The sequence below is a fragment of the Chelonoidis abingdonii genome, chromosome 5, assembly GCF_003597395.2.
Source record: "Chelonoidis abingdonii isolate Lonesome George chromosome 5, CheloAbing_2.0, whole genome shotgun sequence".
In the NCBI taxonomy this organism is placed as follows: Eukaryota; Metazoa; Chordata; order Testudines; family Testudinidae; genus Chelonoidis; species Chelonoidis abingdonii.
Window position 1 is genome coordinate 99,427,471 of NC_133773.1, and position 18,525 is coordinate 99,445,995.

General features: G+C 45.3%; 1 protein-coding gene across 5 annotated transcripts in view; it reads right to left on the minus strand.

Annotated features, from left to right (window-relative positions):
* The window catches only part of LIMCH1 (LIM and calponin homology domains 1), a 177,144-nt gene extending 158,831 nt beyond the window's left edge, over nucleotides 1-18,313 (minus strand). For all 5 annotated transcript variants that reach the window (XM_075066499.1, XM_075066497.1, XM_032764988.2 and 2 more), the window contains exon 1: nucleotides 18,250-18,313. The gene's annotated coding sequence lies outside the window, so the exon portion shown is untranslated. The remainder of the gene's footprint in view (nucleotides 1-18,249) is intronic.
* Nucleotides 18,314-18,525: the final 212 nt, after the last annotated feature.

Below are 18,525 nucleotides of genomic sequence, written 5' to 3' on the forward strand. Positions count from 1 at the left end.
TGTGCCCTGCACAGACCCTTCTGCCCCTGCTCCCCCCAAAGTTAGACCCTTTCGGCCCATGTCCCCTCAAGCCTGTCCCTGTGTTAGTGCTATTTCCTTATTCTAGTTTCACCTCCCACTCCAGCTTCCTGTACCAGTCTTCAAACCCACCCCAGCTCATCCCAGTACCAGGCTCTCTTTGTCCAGCCAGTCCTAGTCTGTCCCTCCAAACTCCATATCCAATCCCACTCTTCCCCCCGCCCAGCTCCCGCTCCCAATTTTCCCCTTGCCCAGCCAGATCCAATCTCCCTCACCAAACACACCCGTTTCCAGTCTTTCCGTTGCTCCTCTGTCCCAATCTATTATCTCTTCCCCCTACCCTGAATTCTATGCATTTCAGCCAGTTTCCTTCCACCTCCTGCATGCCGCAAGGGCCACAACAGGAATAGCACTAAAAACACAGAAGAAAGGCCTGGTCCCACAGCAACCCCTAGCTTCCAGAATCAGAACTGCAGAGAAAGTCCTGCTCAGCTCCTGCAACCTCAGCGGTTGTACAGATAGAATCTTTGGGAAAATGTAACAGTGAAACCCTAATAAGTATCTACTGAACACACGATGTGCCTTTTTTTGTTTAAAGGACTTGGCCAAATTTGAGTAGTTTTTCATGGGGACAGCAACAGGCATCTCTTTGACACAAAAGTCACCCTTGCAAAAACCAAAACATTTGAACCTCAACAACAAGCTGAATATTGCTTCTTCTTCGAGTGCTTGCTCATATCCATTCCAGTAGGCGTACGCGCCGCACGTGCACGTTCGTCAGAAGACTTTTACCCTAGCAACTCCAGCGGGCCGGCAGGTCGCCCCCTACAGTGGCGCCGCCATGGCGGGTGATATATACCCCTGCCGGCCCGCCCGCTCCTCAGTTCCTTCTTACCGCCGTGTCGGTCGTTGGAACTGTGGAGCGCGGCATAGCTGACCTCCACGTCCCTAGCTTCTCTTGTTCATCGTACAGTTCTAGTGTTAGTTTAGTTATAGTTACTTAGTATAGTATATTTGTAGTTATAGTTCTTGTGTGTATATATATATTTAGTTAACGGGTTCGGGGCTCTAGCCCTCTCCCGCGCCTGGCGCCGGGCTGATGCCTGGCTCACCAGGGTTCAAAGCGTGCTCGGCTTGTAAAAAGCCGATGCCCACCAGTGATCCCCACGATGCCTGCTTAAAGTGCCTGGGGGAATCAATCACACATTTCGGAGAAGTGCCGCATCTGCAAAGCCTTCCGGCCGCGGACTAAGAAGGAGCGAGACCAGCGCCTGAGGACGCTCCTTATGGAAGCGGCACTTCACCCCGCGCCCTCGGCTCCAGCACCGGATCCCTCCGGCACCGCGAAAACGCGGTGGCACCACCCTTCTTCGGCACCGGCTCCTGGGAAGAGGCCCTCGACATCCTCTACCCCAGCTAAGCAGCCCCGGAAGGAGCACCCGATGCCAACGCCAGCCGCGCTGGCCATGACAGGGGCTTCGTTGACTCCGGGCCCGACGGGTCCGTCGAGTCCAATCCCTCCTAGCTCCCCGCCAAGATCTGGGGTAGAGCTCATAGTCCCGTCCACGCCCGAGACATTCTCGTCGGCACGAGACCTTATTGCCTTGATGGAGCCTGGGCTGCCCCAACCCCCGGCACCGCCGGTGCGGGTTTCACTCTCCAAGGGCAAGCCGACCCCGATGCGGGCACCGTCCCCGGATTCTCCGGTCCGACACCGATCGCGATCCCGGCACCGATCATGATCCCGAGGAAGATCTCCCTCGAGGTGCCGCTCGCAGTCCCGGCACCGTTCTCCCCGGCGGCACCGGTCGTCTTCGCGCCAGTCCCGATACTCCCGGCACCGCTCCGGCTCCAGCCACCGCTACCGGCACCGTGACTCGAGGAGCCGCTCACGGCACCGAAGGTCCAGATCCCGGTCGACCTCCCGGCACCGCGCTGGTGGCAGGTCCCGCTCCCGCTCCCGGCACCGGTACAGCTCGCGGCACCGATCTCCGGCACCGAGGAGGTCGTCGCCATCAGGAGCGCTGGACTCACACTACCCGCGTTCGGCCCCCCTGTGGCCCTCTCGGCAGGGTTCAGTGTCTTCACGGGCGGACAGCGTGTACCTGGACATTGACAGACCCGCCGCCCTTTTCCCCGAGGGTCCCCAGGAACATGGTCCGCAACAGTGGAGCTTCTGGACACCCTGGGCGTATCACCAAGCCCGAGGGTCTCAGCAATTCCTGCCACGTGCGTCTGGCTCAGAGCGCAGGGCTCCGGAGGCTACTGTCTCGCGGCCCCCACCATCCCCTGCAGAAGAACAGTCATCCCACCCGCCAGAGACTGAACCCCCGCAGGTGCCGGAGACAGTTCTCCAATCTGAGCCGCCACCAGACCCACTTCTGCCAGGTCTCTCCTCGTCATCCTCGCCGGATGAGGCGGTGGCGGGGACGACGACCACCGGTCCCCCCCCCCGCTGGACCTCAGAGCACACCAGGATCTCCTCAGGCGCGTTGCACAAAACATGAGCATCCAGGCTGAGGAGGTCTCCGAGGTCGAAGACCCGGTCGTCACCATACTCTCAACAGATGCGCCCACTCGTGTCGCCCTACCTTTCATAAAGACCATATAGACTAATGCCACCACCATCTGGCAGTCATCGGTTCCGTTCCCCCCGCTGCTCGGGGTGTGGAGCGCAAATATATGGTCCCTTCGAAGGGATACGAATATCTGTATGTGCATCCAACCCCGTGTTCCCTCGTCGTTCAATCTGTGAACGAGAGGGAACGACATGGGCAAGAAGCTCCAGCCCCAAAGTCTAGGGAGGCGCGACGTATGGCTTGGCCGGAAGGTCTACTCAGCAGGAGCGTTACAGCTGCGGATCTCAAACCAGCAAGCTCTGCTCAGCCGCTACTCATATAACACCTGGGCGGCGGCTGATAAATTTACGGAGCTTCTCCCTCAAGATGCTCGTCAAGAGTACAATGCTCTACTGGACGAGGGCAAAAGGGTCGCACGCACTTCTTTAGACGCAGCAGATTCTGCCGCCAGGACTCTGGCCTCCGGAGTCACTATGCGCCGCATCTCCTGGCTACAGGTCTCTGACCTTCCTCCTGAACTCCAGAACACAATCCAGGATCTTCCGTTTGAGGGCCAGGGCCTGTTTTCTGACAAGACGGACCCTCGCCTACAGAGCCTCAAGGACAATAGGGTCATTATGCGTGCCCTAGGGATGCACACACCAGTAACACAGCGTCGACCAGTCAGGCCTCATCAACAGCGCAGGCCTTTTCCACAACCCAGGCAAAGGCAAGACTTTGCCAGGAGACGCAATAGAAGTGGCAGGCGCAGACAATTGGGCAACCAAGGGGGCCAAAACCAAGGTCCCTCCAAGCCGTCCTCCGGTCCGAAGCAGTCATTTTGAAGGTGCGCCCGGGGGCGCTGTACCAGTTCTTTCCGTGGATCCATCTCCTCCCTTTTCCAACCGTCTCTCGTTCTTCCTCCCGGCGTGGTGCCAGCTTACTACAGATCGTTGGGTCCTCCGCACGCTGCGGCTTGGGTACCACCTGCAGTTTGCTTCGTTCCCTCGTCCCTCTTTCAGGGACCTCCTCTCATGAGCAGATCTCCTCCAGGAGGGTCGCAACGCTCCTTGACAAGGGGCCGTAGAGGAGGTTCCAGAGAACGAGACGGGCAGGGGGTTCTACTCCCGTTACTTCCTGATCCCCAAGGCCAAAGGAGGTCTCCGACCCATCCTCGACCTAAGGGAGCTCAACAAACATCTGCTCAAGCTGAGATTCCGCATGGTTTCCTTGGGAACCATTATTCCTTCCCTGGATCCCGGAGACTGGTGTGCCGCCCTCGACATGCAGGACGCGTATTTTCACATATCCATCTTCCCGCCCCATCGAAGGTTCCTTCGCTTCATGGTCGGCGGCCGGCACTATCAATTCACGGTCCTTCCGTTCAGACTCTCCACGGCCCAGAGAGTGTTCACCAAATGCATGGCCGTAGTCGTCGCCTTTCTACGTCGCAGTCGGGTACACGTGTTCCCCTACCTCAACGACTGGTTTAGCCGGGGACCTTCACAGGATCGAGTCCACGCGCACGTCCGCATGGTCAGCCGCCTTTTTTCAAGTCTCGGCCTGTTACTCAACGCGGAGAAGTCCACCCTCTCCCCTACTCAGAGGATAGAGTTTATTGGAGCCGTTCTAGACTCGACCATAGCCAGGGCAGTCCTTCCTTTGGCACGGTTCCATACGCTGTCAGCCATCATCCACAGGCTCCAGGCAGCGCCTCTGACCTCCCTGCGCACTTGCCTGACACTGTTGGGCCACATGGCGGCTTGCACTTTCGTCACGGCGCACGCTCACCTGCGCCTCCGGCCCCTGCAGTCCTGGCTCATCCCTCAGCTCCGTCCAGCCAGGCGCCCGTTGGACACAGTGGTCATGGTTCCCCAAGTCGTCGTCCTCTCTCTCCAGTGGTGGCTGGACCAGTCCGTCGTGTGTGCAGGGCTTCCATTCCATCAGCCCCAGCCCTCGCTGTCCCTGACGAAGGATGCATCAGACTTGGGGTGGGGGGCTCACCTAGGGACCCTACGGACCCAAGGTCGCTGGTCTCCTCCCGAACTCGCCCTCCATATCAACATCCGGGAGTTGAGGGCGGTCCGCCTGGCTTGTCATGCGTTCCGTCGACAGATACAGGGCCACCGTGTTTCGGTCTTTATCGACAACACAACAGCAGTATATTACGTGAACAAGCAGGGTGGAACGAAATCCCCTCCTCTTTGTCAGGAAGCAATGATACTGCGGGACTTTTGCATAGCCCACTCGGTTCACCTGATCGCCTCCTACTTGCCCGGAGCTCGAAATACCTTGGCGGACCGTCTCAGCCGGTCCTTCAGCTCCCACGAATGGTCCCTTCGCCCGGACGTCGCCCTTGCTCTCTTCCAACGGTGGGGGCATCCCCACATGGACCTCTTTGCAACACGCAGGAACAGGAAGTGCCCGATGTTCTGCTCTTTTCCAAGGGTCGCGAAGCCGGGCTCAATGGCAGACGCCTTTCTGATTTCCGTGGGCAACGCACCCTCTTCTATGCGTTCCCCCTGTTCCCGTTAGTCCACAAGGTCCTTTCTGAAAGGCACGCAGGGACAGGCCCGCTTTGATTCTCATCGCTCCGGCATGGGCCCCGTCAGGATTGGTACTCTCTGCTGCTGGACCTGTCGGTAGTCGCCCTGTTTCCCCTGCCTCTTCACCATGGACCTGATCACGCAGGACCACGGCCGCTCTGTCACCCGGACCTCCAGTCGCTGCACTTCTCAGCGTGGCTTCCTGCGTGGCTAACCCGGGTCCGAGTTGAATTGCTCTTCCCCGTGAGGCACGTGCTTCTGGGAAGTAGAAAAAACCATCTATAAGGGCGACTAAATACGCAGCCAAATGGAAACATTTTACGATGCTGGTGCGCGGAAAGTGCTTCCACCCCACCGATGTTTCCATCCCAATTTGGTTTTAGATTACCTTTGGTCGCTCAAAGCAACGAGGCCTGGCACTGTCCTCTCTCCGAGTTCCACTTAGCGGCCATCTCCACCTTCCAGCCGGTGAGTGACGGCCGCTCGGTCCTCTCGCACCCAATGGTGTCTCGATTCCTCAAAGGGCTGGAGCGCCTTTACCCCCAGGTCCACCACCCAGCCCCTCCTGGGATCTCAACCTAGTGTTGTCCTGTTCTTCATGTCTCCCCCCGTTTGAGCCGCTGGCTACGTGTTCCCTCCTCTATTTTGTCCTGGAAGACGGCATTCCTGGTGGCAATCACTTCCGCTCGGCGCGTATCAGAGCTGCGCGCCCTCGTGGTGGATCCCCCGTATACGGTGTTCCATCGGGACAAGGTGCAACTGAGGCCGCACCCCGCATTTCTTCCAAAGTCGTCTCGGCCTTTTCATGATCAACCAGGACATATTCCTGCCTGTCTTCTTCCCCCAAAACCGCATGTGTCTCGCAAGGAGCAACAGTTACACTCCTTAGACGTGCGCAGGGCGCTCGCCCTTTTATATAGAGCGAACCAAACCATTCCGTAAGTCCACCCAGCTCTTTGTTGCCGTAGCCGAGCGAGTTTAGAGGATTGCCAGTCTCCTCTCAGAGGATTTCCTCGTGGGTGACTTCCTGTATACGGACCTGTTACGACCTGGCCCATCTCCCTCTGGGCAGAGTAACGGCGCACTCTACTAGAGCCCAGGCTTCGTCGACGGCATTCCTCGCACGAGTACCCGTCCAGGAGATCTGCAGGACAGCGACCTGGTCTCCGTGCACACCTTTGCTATCCCATTATGCCCTGGTCCAGCAGTCCAGGAATGATGCAGCCTTCGGCGCTCTGCTGTGTTGCGCACTGTGACCTCTCACTCCGACTCCACCATCCCCTAGGTAAGGCTTGGGAATCACCTACTGGAATGGATATGAGCAAGCACTCGAAGAAGAAAACACGGTTACTCACCTTTGTAACTGTTGTTCTTCGAGATGTGTTGCTCATAATCCATTCCACACCCGCCCTCCTTCCCCACTGTCGGAGTAGCCGGCAAGAGGAACTGAGGAGCGGGCGGGCCGGCAGGGGTATATATCACCCGCCATGGCGGCGCCACTCTACGGGGGGCGACCTGCCGGCCCGCTGGAGTTGCTAGGGTAAAAGTCTTCCGACAAACGTGCACGCGTGGCGCGTACACCTACTGGAATGGATATGAGCAACACATCTCGAAGAACAACAGTTACAAAGGTGAGTAACCGTGTTTTTTCAATACTGACAAACAACGTAGTTTCCCTAATCTCATTCTCTGAAAAGGATGAAACATTTTGTTGAAACTTGGGGCAGACAGTTGGCATAGTAAGTTTCAGTGCAAATAGTTAAAGGTTGACAAAGTGATAAGCAACTGAAAACAGGGTCTTATAATGGGAAGTGTCAGGCAACTTTAATTTAGGCTGTGCTATTAGCTCCACTTAAAATAACTCATAACCTTCTGGGGCTAAGTACGTTATACCACTGGCAAACTGGAGAGGTTTCAACTTCAATGATATATGAAACTTAACTTTAGTCCTTATGGGTCATCAGATATTGAAGTGCCAAACCATAATTGGTGGAGAATTGATGATCTCCTATCTGATTTACTTGAGTAATTTTGGAAAGTTTCATATTTAAAAGATATTTGAAAAAGGTATTTTGAAAACAGGCATTTGATGCTGCCCCAGAATTTGGAACATTGGAAGAGGTTCAGAGGAGATGAATTAGTGGGCACAGCGCAGATAGGACGGTCAAAGATGCATGATAAATGCAATTTATCATATGGCTCTTATCACAGAGAACTCACCTTGTATTAAACTGCTCAAACACAAGGGTCATTGTCCACTGACAACCTGCACCCCAGAGACAAGACTGCAAGGGCAACCAGTGGGACTGGTATTGAGTATTATACTCATTTTACATCTACTCATTGGTCTACACTTACCTGGTCACTCCATGCTTACTGCTTAATGAAACAATTACATGACTTTCCAGCCAATCCTAGGCCACACGTTTCCCCTCCATATATCTAAATCCATTCAAATTACTACGTTATGGAGCAGTCATCAACATGAAGCCAAATGTTGCCTTCAGTTAGGGATCTCCAGTTCCTACTGATGACTATTTTATTGGCAGAAACATGAGGGCAGAATTTGATCTCCTTTATAGATCCAGTGAGGTCATAAGGCTTCCTTCCAATCTGGAATGTTTGTATGAAATCTCAGGTGACCAAAGAGGAAAATAGGCGAGAAAATTCACCCAAGTAATGTATCAAATAGAGTCCCTACTCCACTTAAGCAACAGCTACTGTTTAAGGTTACATCTATGTGGAATACTTTCAATTAAAGTTAATTAACCTCTGAACAATCCTTTTCCCCCCAAAGTTCAAGCTGACTATAAGAGAATTAAAGAGACAAGCCTATCCCTGCAATAATATTTTGCTTGTAGCTTTTTGGAAGAAAGAGGAGGAGCTGCTTTCTCCAGTTATTATGAAAAGCTGTCAGGCACACCCTATCATGTTGGGGCATGCATTCTAACAAGTAACGCCTCCAAGAACAAGATAAGGATATTACTAATTTTGAATGCATTAGAAGAACTGAGAAAAATCGTAAGATGCATTATTTTCAGATAATGTTATAGTTATACAGAAAAAGATACAGAAAAGAACTGTATAAGGGACAAATCCAATTGAGTTCTTTTATCTTTCATCAACATACACCTTGAGAGAATAAATATCTGTAACAGGGTAAATGAGGTCCACAAAGGAGTGAAGCTGTGTCAGCCATTTAACTGTAACATGACTAGCACGCCAGAACAGTCTACTGTCCCCAGTGCTAAAAATGTCTTTTTATTAAGGGGTTCTGCAAAGCTGTCTGTTCTCTCCATATTACTCAAAAAACAAAACAAAGATGATACCAGCAAGCCACAACCATACGTTTCCTAAGCTCTTAACTACACATTACATATGTATGTTCAAAGTGAAATCATTTTCTGGTAAACCTAGGGGGTTTTCTTTTTTGTTCATTCTGTTTAAGTAATATGCAGCATAGCTTCCTTGTATTATCTGATTACTATATTTAAAATATGGGTTATGGCTTAATTCAGCTCAACACTTCAAAAGCAAAATTACTATTGAATAAATTGGATAGGTTATTTACCTCTCTCTTCTGATTGCATACCATGCCAGCTGACAGTCTGTTGCATATGCATCCCTTTACTCTGCAAATATTAGGTCAATTTAAGGTTAAACTTGGATAGCTGAAGAATACGATGTAAACCAATGTGGTAGGTTAGGTCGATACTACTGTCAGTGTGATGATTAACTTCAAACATTAAAGTGTGTGAGTTTGAGCCAAGTCCATCTGTGCAGCAAGCACGTACAGCTCCTCCATTGAAAAGATTTTCAAAGAGATGCAGACACTGATATAGACATTTTTGCCAGTGTTGCATTTGGCCTGTTTCTTCTTTTCAGGGGTGAGGAAAGTGATGGGTTTATGGAGAAATACTTGCAAGCAATAAACCTATCAATCCAGTTGAAAAACAGCTGAATTTCAATTTAAAATTTTAGTTTTACTGTTTTCTATTCCCTCCCCCCACCCATAAATGCTATTTCCTTGGATTTCTCGGAGTTCTCTGGTGCCAAGGACCCTGTTAAATTTTTGCAACCAACAGCTCTTTTATTTTGTTTTCAATGGTGAATTAGCCATAGTATCACTGGACTTGGTTCACACTCCATTAAGGAAGAAATAGAGCTAAGCCTTTCTGTTCACTTCCACACTTTCATAAAAAGCAGAGATTAATATGAACACAGCACATGGCTAAATTCAGTAACAGGAAAGTATGCAATTTATAAGGCTGATCTGTCCCTCCCAGGTGACATAAATCCAACAGAAAGGAAAAATGGAATGGAAATTCCATTTGAAAGAAGAGTCTAGAGGGCTTGGGGGAAAAAACAAGCATGCAAGGACACATAACAAATGAATTAAAGACAGCATTCTGTTATAGCTGGAATCCAGCACACATTACAGATGAGCCAAAACACACAGCGCTGTTCCTGACAACTGGTCTCACCAGAGGTATTGTTTAAGTCAAATTTTCAGATGTTAATACTGGTGTCAGGCGTAGGTGGTGTAAGAAAACTAGTGACTATTTAGAATGGCACCACTTTTATCACAGAATCTATGGCCAATAATTGAAGGACTTTGCTGTGTAGATGTTTACCATTTCATCCATCACAAACCACAAGCATTTCTGTGGCTACCAATGCCAAGATCTACATCAGAATTAAACAGAAATAAAATTCATAACCATTGAAAACAGTGACTCAACATGAACAGCAAGACTTCTATTCAGAGATAGCTGTGGCGAGACACTGGTTTGTTTTGAGACAATGCCATCAGCAATTAAAGCTGGGGTTCTCAAACTGGGGGTCAGGACCCCACAGGGGGTCACAAGGTTATTACATGGGGGGGTCAAAAACTGTCAGCCTCCACCCCAAACCCCACTTTGCCTCCAGCATTTATAACGGTGTTAAATATGTAAAAAAGTGTTTTTCATTAATAAGGTGTGGGTGCACACAGAGGCTTGCTATGTGAAAGGGATCACCAGTACAAAAGTTTGAGAACCACTGAATTAATGAATGTGTAGAATAGAGAAATGGAAAAGTTATCCTGTATTATGAGTTTGGATACACTAGAGAGAAATATGTCGTAACTATAAACCAGGGAATGTTACACACTGTCATAAGTAGATAGGTAAGGTAAGGGTTAAGTTTCTTTTACCTGGAAAGGGTAACCAAACACCTGACCAGAGGACCAATCAGAGAACTGGATTGTTTAAAGTCAGGGGCGGGAATTTGTATACTCGGGGTCTTTGTTGTTTTCTCGGCTATGGGTAAACAAGTTTCCTTCTAACTCCCTCTTATCTCAAATATTCTACTAAAAGTCTGTGAGTACAAAGGAAAGCAAAGTAATTCGGCTATGAAGAGCTTTGTGTTGTATGTACAGATGTGGATTGCTGTGTCTTTGTTGCTTCCTCGGCTGTGAGGGACAAGCTTTCTTCTAACTCCATCTTATCTCAAAGTTTCTCCTAAACATCTGTGAGTACAAAGGAAAGCAAAGTAATTCGGCTATGATGAGCTTTGTGTTGTATTTACATGTATGTTGATTTGTTGGACTGGTTTAATCGGGCTATCTTTTAAATCAGACTGTTTATTCATATTTTCTTATAAGCAAGAGCCTGTATTGAGTTTCTTAATGCAAGATTATTGTTTTATATTTTCTTTCTTTTTTTTCTATAAAGTTTTCTTTTTAAACCTTGTGGAAGTTTCTTTTCCTAGTGAGGCAGAGGGGGGAGGGAAAAGCCCAAACTCTGTGTCTCACCTTCCTATTGTCCCAGGGCGGGAAAGGCTGCAGGACAAAGGGAGGGGGAATCTCTTGTGTGAGCTGACTAGGTGAATGCCTAGCCTCGGGGAAGCTAGATTGCCTCTCCGGTTGTATTCAAGGAGTGAAGTATAGCATTGCACCGGCTAACCCAGGAAAGGGGGGGAAGCTGGGAGAGGAGAGAGAGAGAGAGACCCAGGGGTCTGGGTCTTGGGGGTCCCCCAAAGGAAGGGTTGGGGACACCAGAGAGAGGAAAGGGGGGTCAGGCCCTATAATTCCTGACCTGGTGGCAGCGAGAATATCCAAGCTGGTAGTGAGCTTGGGGGAGTTTCAGGTAAGCCCCCAAATTTTGGACGCAAAAGTCCAGGTTTGGGACAGGACCAGAGTTTGGACGCTAAAGTCCAGGTACTGGGACAGGTGGCTATTACTACACACACACACAGACACACACAAAGATGAAAGAATTGGTGAGGAGAAAAAAACAAGAGGAAAGTACTTTTTGTAAAGCAATAAATGTTAAAAATGTAAGAAATAAAATTGTTTCATATGCCTTCATCTTTCCCCTTTCCCTAAATGCCCTGATTGTTCACCATAACAACGTACACCATTAAAGTTCTATGCATTGACCTCACATAAAATTTAATTCCTTATTATGTACCTTATGACAGATAATAGCACACCATATTTATCCTGTGACTGTCATCTACCTAGAAATAAAAGTTTTACTTAATCTATTGGACTTAATTCACAAATCCTTGAAAGCAAATATAGTTCTGAAATATCTATGAGGTAACACGTAAATCCAAAAATATACAGTAATTTATGCAACAGTTCTGTGTTTAAAGCAAATCCCAAATACCAGCAGACAGGCAACTATGACTCTTAACGTTTCTAGAAAGTTCCTGAAGATTACTATGCCAAGTCAAACTTCCTAAGAAAATAATTTACTAAAAAGCCTGTTTTAAAGAGAACCGGTCTTTTTAACACAGTATGTTATATAAAAATAAAATAATAATAATATCATCATTCTCTTCCTTTTGGTGTATTAACTATGCACTCAGGCAGCTTTTGGGGAGATGTTTTCCCATTGCTAAACTTCACAAATATTGCAGAGCTGTGTACAATACATATATTGAAAAATAAATACTGCAGTATACAGACTTTTCTTCGTTAGTGTTGACCCATGAGCTAAAATATGAGCAGAAGTTCAGCCCCTCAACTTTGTCTTGGCTATTTCCTACAATTATATTTGACTCTTTCACACAGACTCTGAAGTAAACGTTAAATTCCTGTGGGGATAGTGCAAGGACCTGAAGTAAGGCTATAAACTCTGCTAAGCCCTGTCAAACTAAAGATAAGGCATAAACTTTTTTCTTTTCTCACGAAGTGACATTATTCAGGGACAAGGAGAAAAATCTAGAAGCGAAAAACTTTTTCCAGAAGTAATATAGAGTGGTTACCATTAAAAAGTCAGCATTTATCCACAGTGGTGTCTCAAATAATCCAAATTTATGAAAATAATGAGGTAAGAAATATATGTGGCACTACGCAGTGGTATGAAATAACTATCGATACAACTCAACTTTTAAAAACAGTGACCACTTACATATATTACACCAAATTGATTAAATTAACAGCAACTTGAACTCAGTGAAGAATTGTGGGTTTAATGAAATCACTAAATCTACTCCAAACCACTGCTCTTTTCATTATAAAAGTTTCATAATGTTAGCTGGGCTTCTATTTAGTGAAGCAAACAAAATACCTTTCCAGATGCCCACAGTTAAACACAAAGATGGAGTTTCTGGAAGGTTGACAACGTTAACAACTGAAAGTTGAATATCAATTCCTGGCTTGAAGATCCATGTTTCCAGAAGAAAGATCTTTTAAATGAAACACTCCATCACTATTAATGACATATTATTGGGGTATTCTGTACATTTGATTTTTTTGTAAGCAAAGCTACATTTCCATATTAACAAATAAAATACATTCTCATTCCTGCACATGCTTAATCAAATTTAGTATGTACTCAAACATTGCAGGTCCTAAACTTAGAAGCAAGCCAATACTTAAATGTCCAAGTTCCATTTAGTTTCAGCAAAGCACAATTTATGGGCTGCTGTTAACAGAAGCAGCAGCCACCCTGAATTTGGAAGCAAATTAAAATTATGCTTGACAGCTGTATTTTGAGCATATTTACTCACTGTGATTGTTAAAATCCTATACTGTGAGCTCTCTGACTGGGCAGGCATTCTTTTGTCTTTGGATCACTTGTTTATGTGGTGCCTAGTATAACAAGGCCCTGATAATAAAGATAGGATATCTCCAATTATTATCTCCTAGAACTGGAAAGGATCTTGAAAGGTCATTGAGTCCAGCCCCCTGCCTTCACTAGCAGGACCAAGTACTGATTTTTGCCCCAGATCCCTAAGTGGCCCCCTCAAGGATTGAGCTCACAACCCTGGGTTTAGCAGGCCAATGCTCAAACCACTGAGCTATCCCTGACCCCTGATCCTTGAATCCTTAGCTGCTACCACAATACAAAATAATACTTATCAGCATAGATGTTCTCCTAGTATGCACAGTATTTGTGAACTAATCATGAATCGCTCCTTATTAAGACATGTGCTGAAGCCAATGATAACAGCTGAAGTTTCAGAGCATCCTGAAACGTAGCTACCTTTTATTAGTCCCTGAAGCCAAGACAGCTCGGTCAGTAGATAAAAGAGATTACCCACGCATAATATTTTCCACTACAAATTATCTTCTGAGAAGCTATTAAAATGCTAAATAGAAGTATATGGGCAACAGCTGCAGCCACGAGGAGTCCCCGGCACCAATCAGGATGTGCTTAGTACCTCCTACCAAGATGGGCTGAAAGCCTAATACCAACAAGTTCTTTTGGACACAGTGTCCTCTTTGCTTTTTGCCCTTAGACTCTCACCAAAAAATGCTAGGAGCACCTTGAGACGTAGCTCAACAAACAGCTTAGTTCAATTATGTACTGTATGCTCATGAAATGAATTTAACCATCTGCTCTTGGACATAGACGCTAAGCAAAAAATAAATACTCCCAAGTATTCAGCATGGCAGCTATACTGAAGCTTGATCTCCAACTCTGAAAAAGCATCAAAAATTGGATGTTTTCCTCCAGGGCTGTACCAAATACTCACTATGTCAGCTATTAAGTGTTTGCAACAGAAAGAGCAGAGAATCAAGATTCATCAGACTTGAACAGCGACTGAAGGGTTTGAGCACTGATGCGCTGGAAGTGTGCAATCATGTGCAGAATACTGTAACTGGATGCACGTTTAAGTGTTGTAAAACTCACCCTATTTTTCACTAAGTTCTTGTAAACCAGAGCTACAGTTTTAGGTGGAACCAGTCTCTGGAGTTCAAAATAAAATATATTTCACTGAGACTGGAAAAAATATTGACTTTCTAGAGGCCACTTCCACCCTAGTGTGCGCGCACTGGGATGAGTCATACATACTTCTTTCCAGTTCATTCACCCTAGTGACTATATACTATGTCAAGCCAACTGTAGCTTATATAATAAACAAGATCTTATGAAAAAGGAAGGAATGTCCCTCAGGTGCATCAGTCAGCTAGCTAAACAGTACAGCTGTTTCTGGACTACTGTGTTAGTATTCCAGATTTCTCCAGGCATGTGACATAACAGAGTGTGGATAAAGAAAGAAAGTTATCCTCTACATTTTATAAACATACTTATGGCGTCTACTCATTAAAAATAATATTTTTAAAGTACTGACAACAGACTAAAGGCCTGATCCCCCTTCCAAGGAAGTTAATGGGTGTTTTGGATCTGTGCACAGCATTTATAATTTACTCATCACGTTGGTATGCCATAGTGCTTACAAGGACAACTGGAGCAGGATTGGGTTACAAGTCAAATGGCAAGGGGACATTTATAAGGTTTTTGTTTTAAACAACTAACCCATATCACCACAGACAGATGTACCAACTGTTAAATTCACTTCTGAGGGTTTTGCGGGGGGGATGTCTTTTTTCCCCCCAGACTAGTATTTTTCTGTAGACATATTTAGAAAAACCAATGACAAAAGGCCAATAAAAGCATAGAAATAGAAACATTACTTTCAAACAAGTGAAAAGTAGCTCCCTGCATGAATAAGAGCCTAAAACCAGATGAAATTTAAAAATTTCAGGCAGCAGGAGTTCAGCAATACATAGTGAAAAAACAAAACAATACTATTTACATTATTCCTCCCACTACCACCAAGTTACCTGGGGCATTGTACAAGCAAATATTGAAAAAATTCCAACATAATACAATATCCAACCTCTTAAAACTTCTGAGTAAAGACCCAAGAATGGTATTTCTACAAGTACCTCTGAAGTTAAAAATGTGCTTATAGAAAACTGAGGAGGGATAAAAGAAGATGAATTTCAGAGGTGAGTGAGTGACATACTAGGGACCCTCACAGGAGACTTATGATCACCTGCTGACTTCAGGCACCATGGTGAAATCCTAAAACTGTGGATGGTGTGTAAACTTCTATGCAAGTCAATAAGAGGCCCAAGGAGCAGGTCTCCAAGGCAAAGTTATGGTATTCACCAATAGTACAAACTTAGTCAATTGGACATCTTCTAGGCATCCAATGTTCTCCTTTTTTGCTTTAATTTAAGACCAGGTTAGGGTGACCAGACAGCAAATGTGAAAAATCTGGATAGGGGGTGAGGGGTAATAGGAGCCTATATAAGAAAAAGACCCAAAAAATCAGGAGTGTCCCTATGAAAATGGGACATCTGGTCACCCTAGACCAGGTAAATAAATCACCTTGTAATGAATCCATGCGCGCGCACACACACACACACACGTACGTACAGGCACATTTTTGTTTCTATGTAGGTTAGCAATGTTTTAACATGAAAATTATATAGGGGAACATTGCTTCTACCATCAAAAGGGGTTTAGTATATAATGTATATAAGAAACCTACATTATTGCTGGGATTTACATTCCTAAATCTACAAAACAATTAGTAACAGAACAGGCACCATAACTCATATGGGCATATCATAAGCCTAAAGGTTTTGCACCCATAGATAAATTTTTACTTTACCTTTAAAGTCAGTTTACAATCATTCTGCTGTGAATGTAATCTGCAGTTTGTAGTGTTTTGTGGTAACAGCAAATTAGAAACATTGACTTCCCCACCCCCCTAAAAAGCCGCCATCTTCTTTTGAAAGGAAAGTTAATAGATTCTAAGGTCAGAAGGTACCATTGTGATCATCTAGAGCACAGGTCACAGAACCTCCCCAAAATAAATCCTACAGCATATCTTTTAGAAGAACATCCAATCTTGATTTAAGAATTGTCAGCGATGAAGAATCCACCATGACCCTTGGTAAATTGTTCCAATGGTTATATCACCTTCGCTGTTAAAAATGTACACCTAAATTCCAGTATGGATTTATCTAGCTTCAACTTTGAGGGACTGAATAGTGTTACACCTTTATCCATTAGGCCAAAGAGCCTATTATTAAATACTTATTCCCCGTGTAGGTACTTAAAGACAGTAATCTTGCCACTCCTTAACCTTCTCTTTGGTAAAATAAACAGATTGAGCTCGTTGAGTCTACCATTATAAGGAATGTTTCTAATCTTTTGATCATTCTTGCGGTTCTCCTCTGAATCCTCTCCAATTTATCAGCATCCTTCTTGAATTGTGGCACCTGAATTGGACACAGTATTGCATGCAGCAGAAGCACTCTTTATGCCAAAGCTGTATACATTTAGCCATATTAAAAATATATTATTGTTTGCCTGCTAGCGCCGTTCACCAAACAACGTGATTGCTCTTAATCAGCAACCTGTCAATTCTGTAATTTACCACTCCTCCAGTTTTTGTGTCACCTGCAAACTTTATTAGTAATGATTTTATGGTTTCTTTCAAATTATTGATAAAAATGTAAAATAGTGCGGGGCCAAAAACCAATCCCCGAGGGACCCCACTGGAAACAGACCCGCTTAGTGACAATTTCCCATTTACATTTTGAGACCATCAGTTAGCCAGATTTTAAACAATGTAATGTGTGGCATGTTCATTTTATATCGTTCTAATTTTTTTTTTTTATCAAAATGTTGTGCTGTACCAAGTCAAATGCCTTACAAAGGTTTAAGTATATTACCTCAACACTATTATCTTTATCAACCAAACTTGTAATCCCATTTTTTAAAAATGATCTCAAGTTAGCTTGACAGGATCTTTTTTCTATAAACCAGTGTTGATTTGCCGTTATTACATTACCCTCCTTTAATTCTTTATTAACTGAGTCTCATATTAGCCACTCCATTATTTTTCCTGGGATCAGTGTCAGGTTGACAGACTTATGATCACCCAGGTCATCCCATTTACCCCTTTTTAAAAGGGACACAACATAGGATTTCTTCCATTCTTCTGAACTTCCAAGGTGCTCCAAAACTTATTGAAAAATCAACATTAATGGTCCAGAAATCTACTCAGTCAGTTCTTTTAAAATTCTTGGATGCAAGTTATCTGAACCTGCTGATTTAAAAATGTGTCTAACTTTAGTAGCTTCTGTTTAACATCCTCCAGAGATGCTAGTGGGATGGAAAGAAGGTCACCATCACCATATGATAAGACAACATCACCCCTTTTTCCACAAATGCAGAACAGAAATGTTTATTTGACTCTTCTGCTTTTTTGCACCATTTCCATCTAGTAATAGACCAATACCATTGCCAGAATTATTTTTGTTCCTAATATATTTAACAAACTCCTCCTTATTGTCCTTAACTCTGTTGGTCATATATTTCCCCTTGGGTTCCTTGGCTGTCCTTATGAATTTTTTGACAATTCCTAACTTCTGATCAACTTCCCCTTTCTTCCATTTGTTATAATTTTTTACAGTTGCCTTCACTTCCCCACTAGACACCAAGTTGGGTTTTTTAGCCAGAATTATATTACAAAGTTAGTTATGCATTAAATGAGGAATCCAGGACAACTGTATTTTCATTCTTGATGCATCAAACCGTCTTGATGCATCAAATCTTTCTAAAACTGGCACCAGAACTCCAAAATACATACTTCGGAATCACCACATTTAGCACCTGCCTAGAAGAGAGATACTAATAGGATTTGAGTTCTCCTGCCACCATAGAAGTAGTTAAAATTGGAATTCCTGCACTGAGACTGTCTGGGTTTAACAGGATAAAAGAGTTCATACTACTTTAGAATATATTACAGGATTAAAAGAATCACTGTCATAAAATTGGGATGTCAAGAGGAATATTGAAAGATTTACCTCAGTTAAAGATACTCACCAACCCTGCAATAGGGGTCGACAGTCTATTGATCTTTTTTACCAGTCCAGGTTTTATTGCATTCAGCAACCTGTCATGAGAAAGACATTTAAAAATTAGTTACAAAATATGAATTAAAAGCCTTTTGCCTAGCATGTAAGTAACTAAATTACATCCCTGAAAGGGAAGAAACACCTACAAAAATCGTTAACAGAGAATTAAATAAAATTTCGAAAATGTATAACTCTAGATCAGGTCAATATCTAAAAGCCCTTGTTAAAGCTTTGATCCAAATCA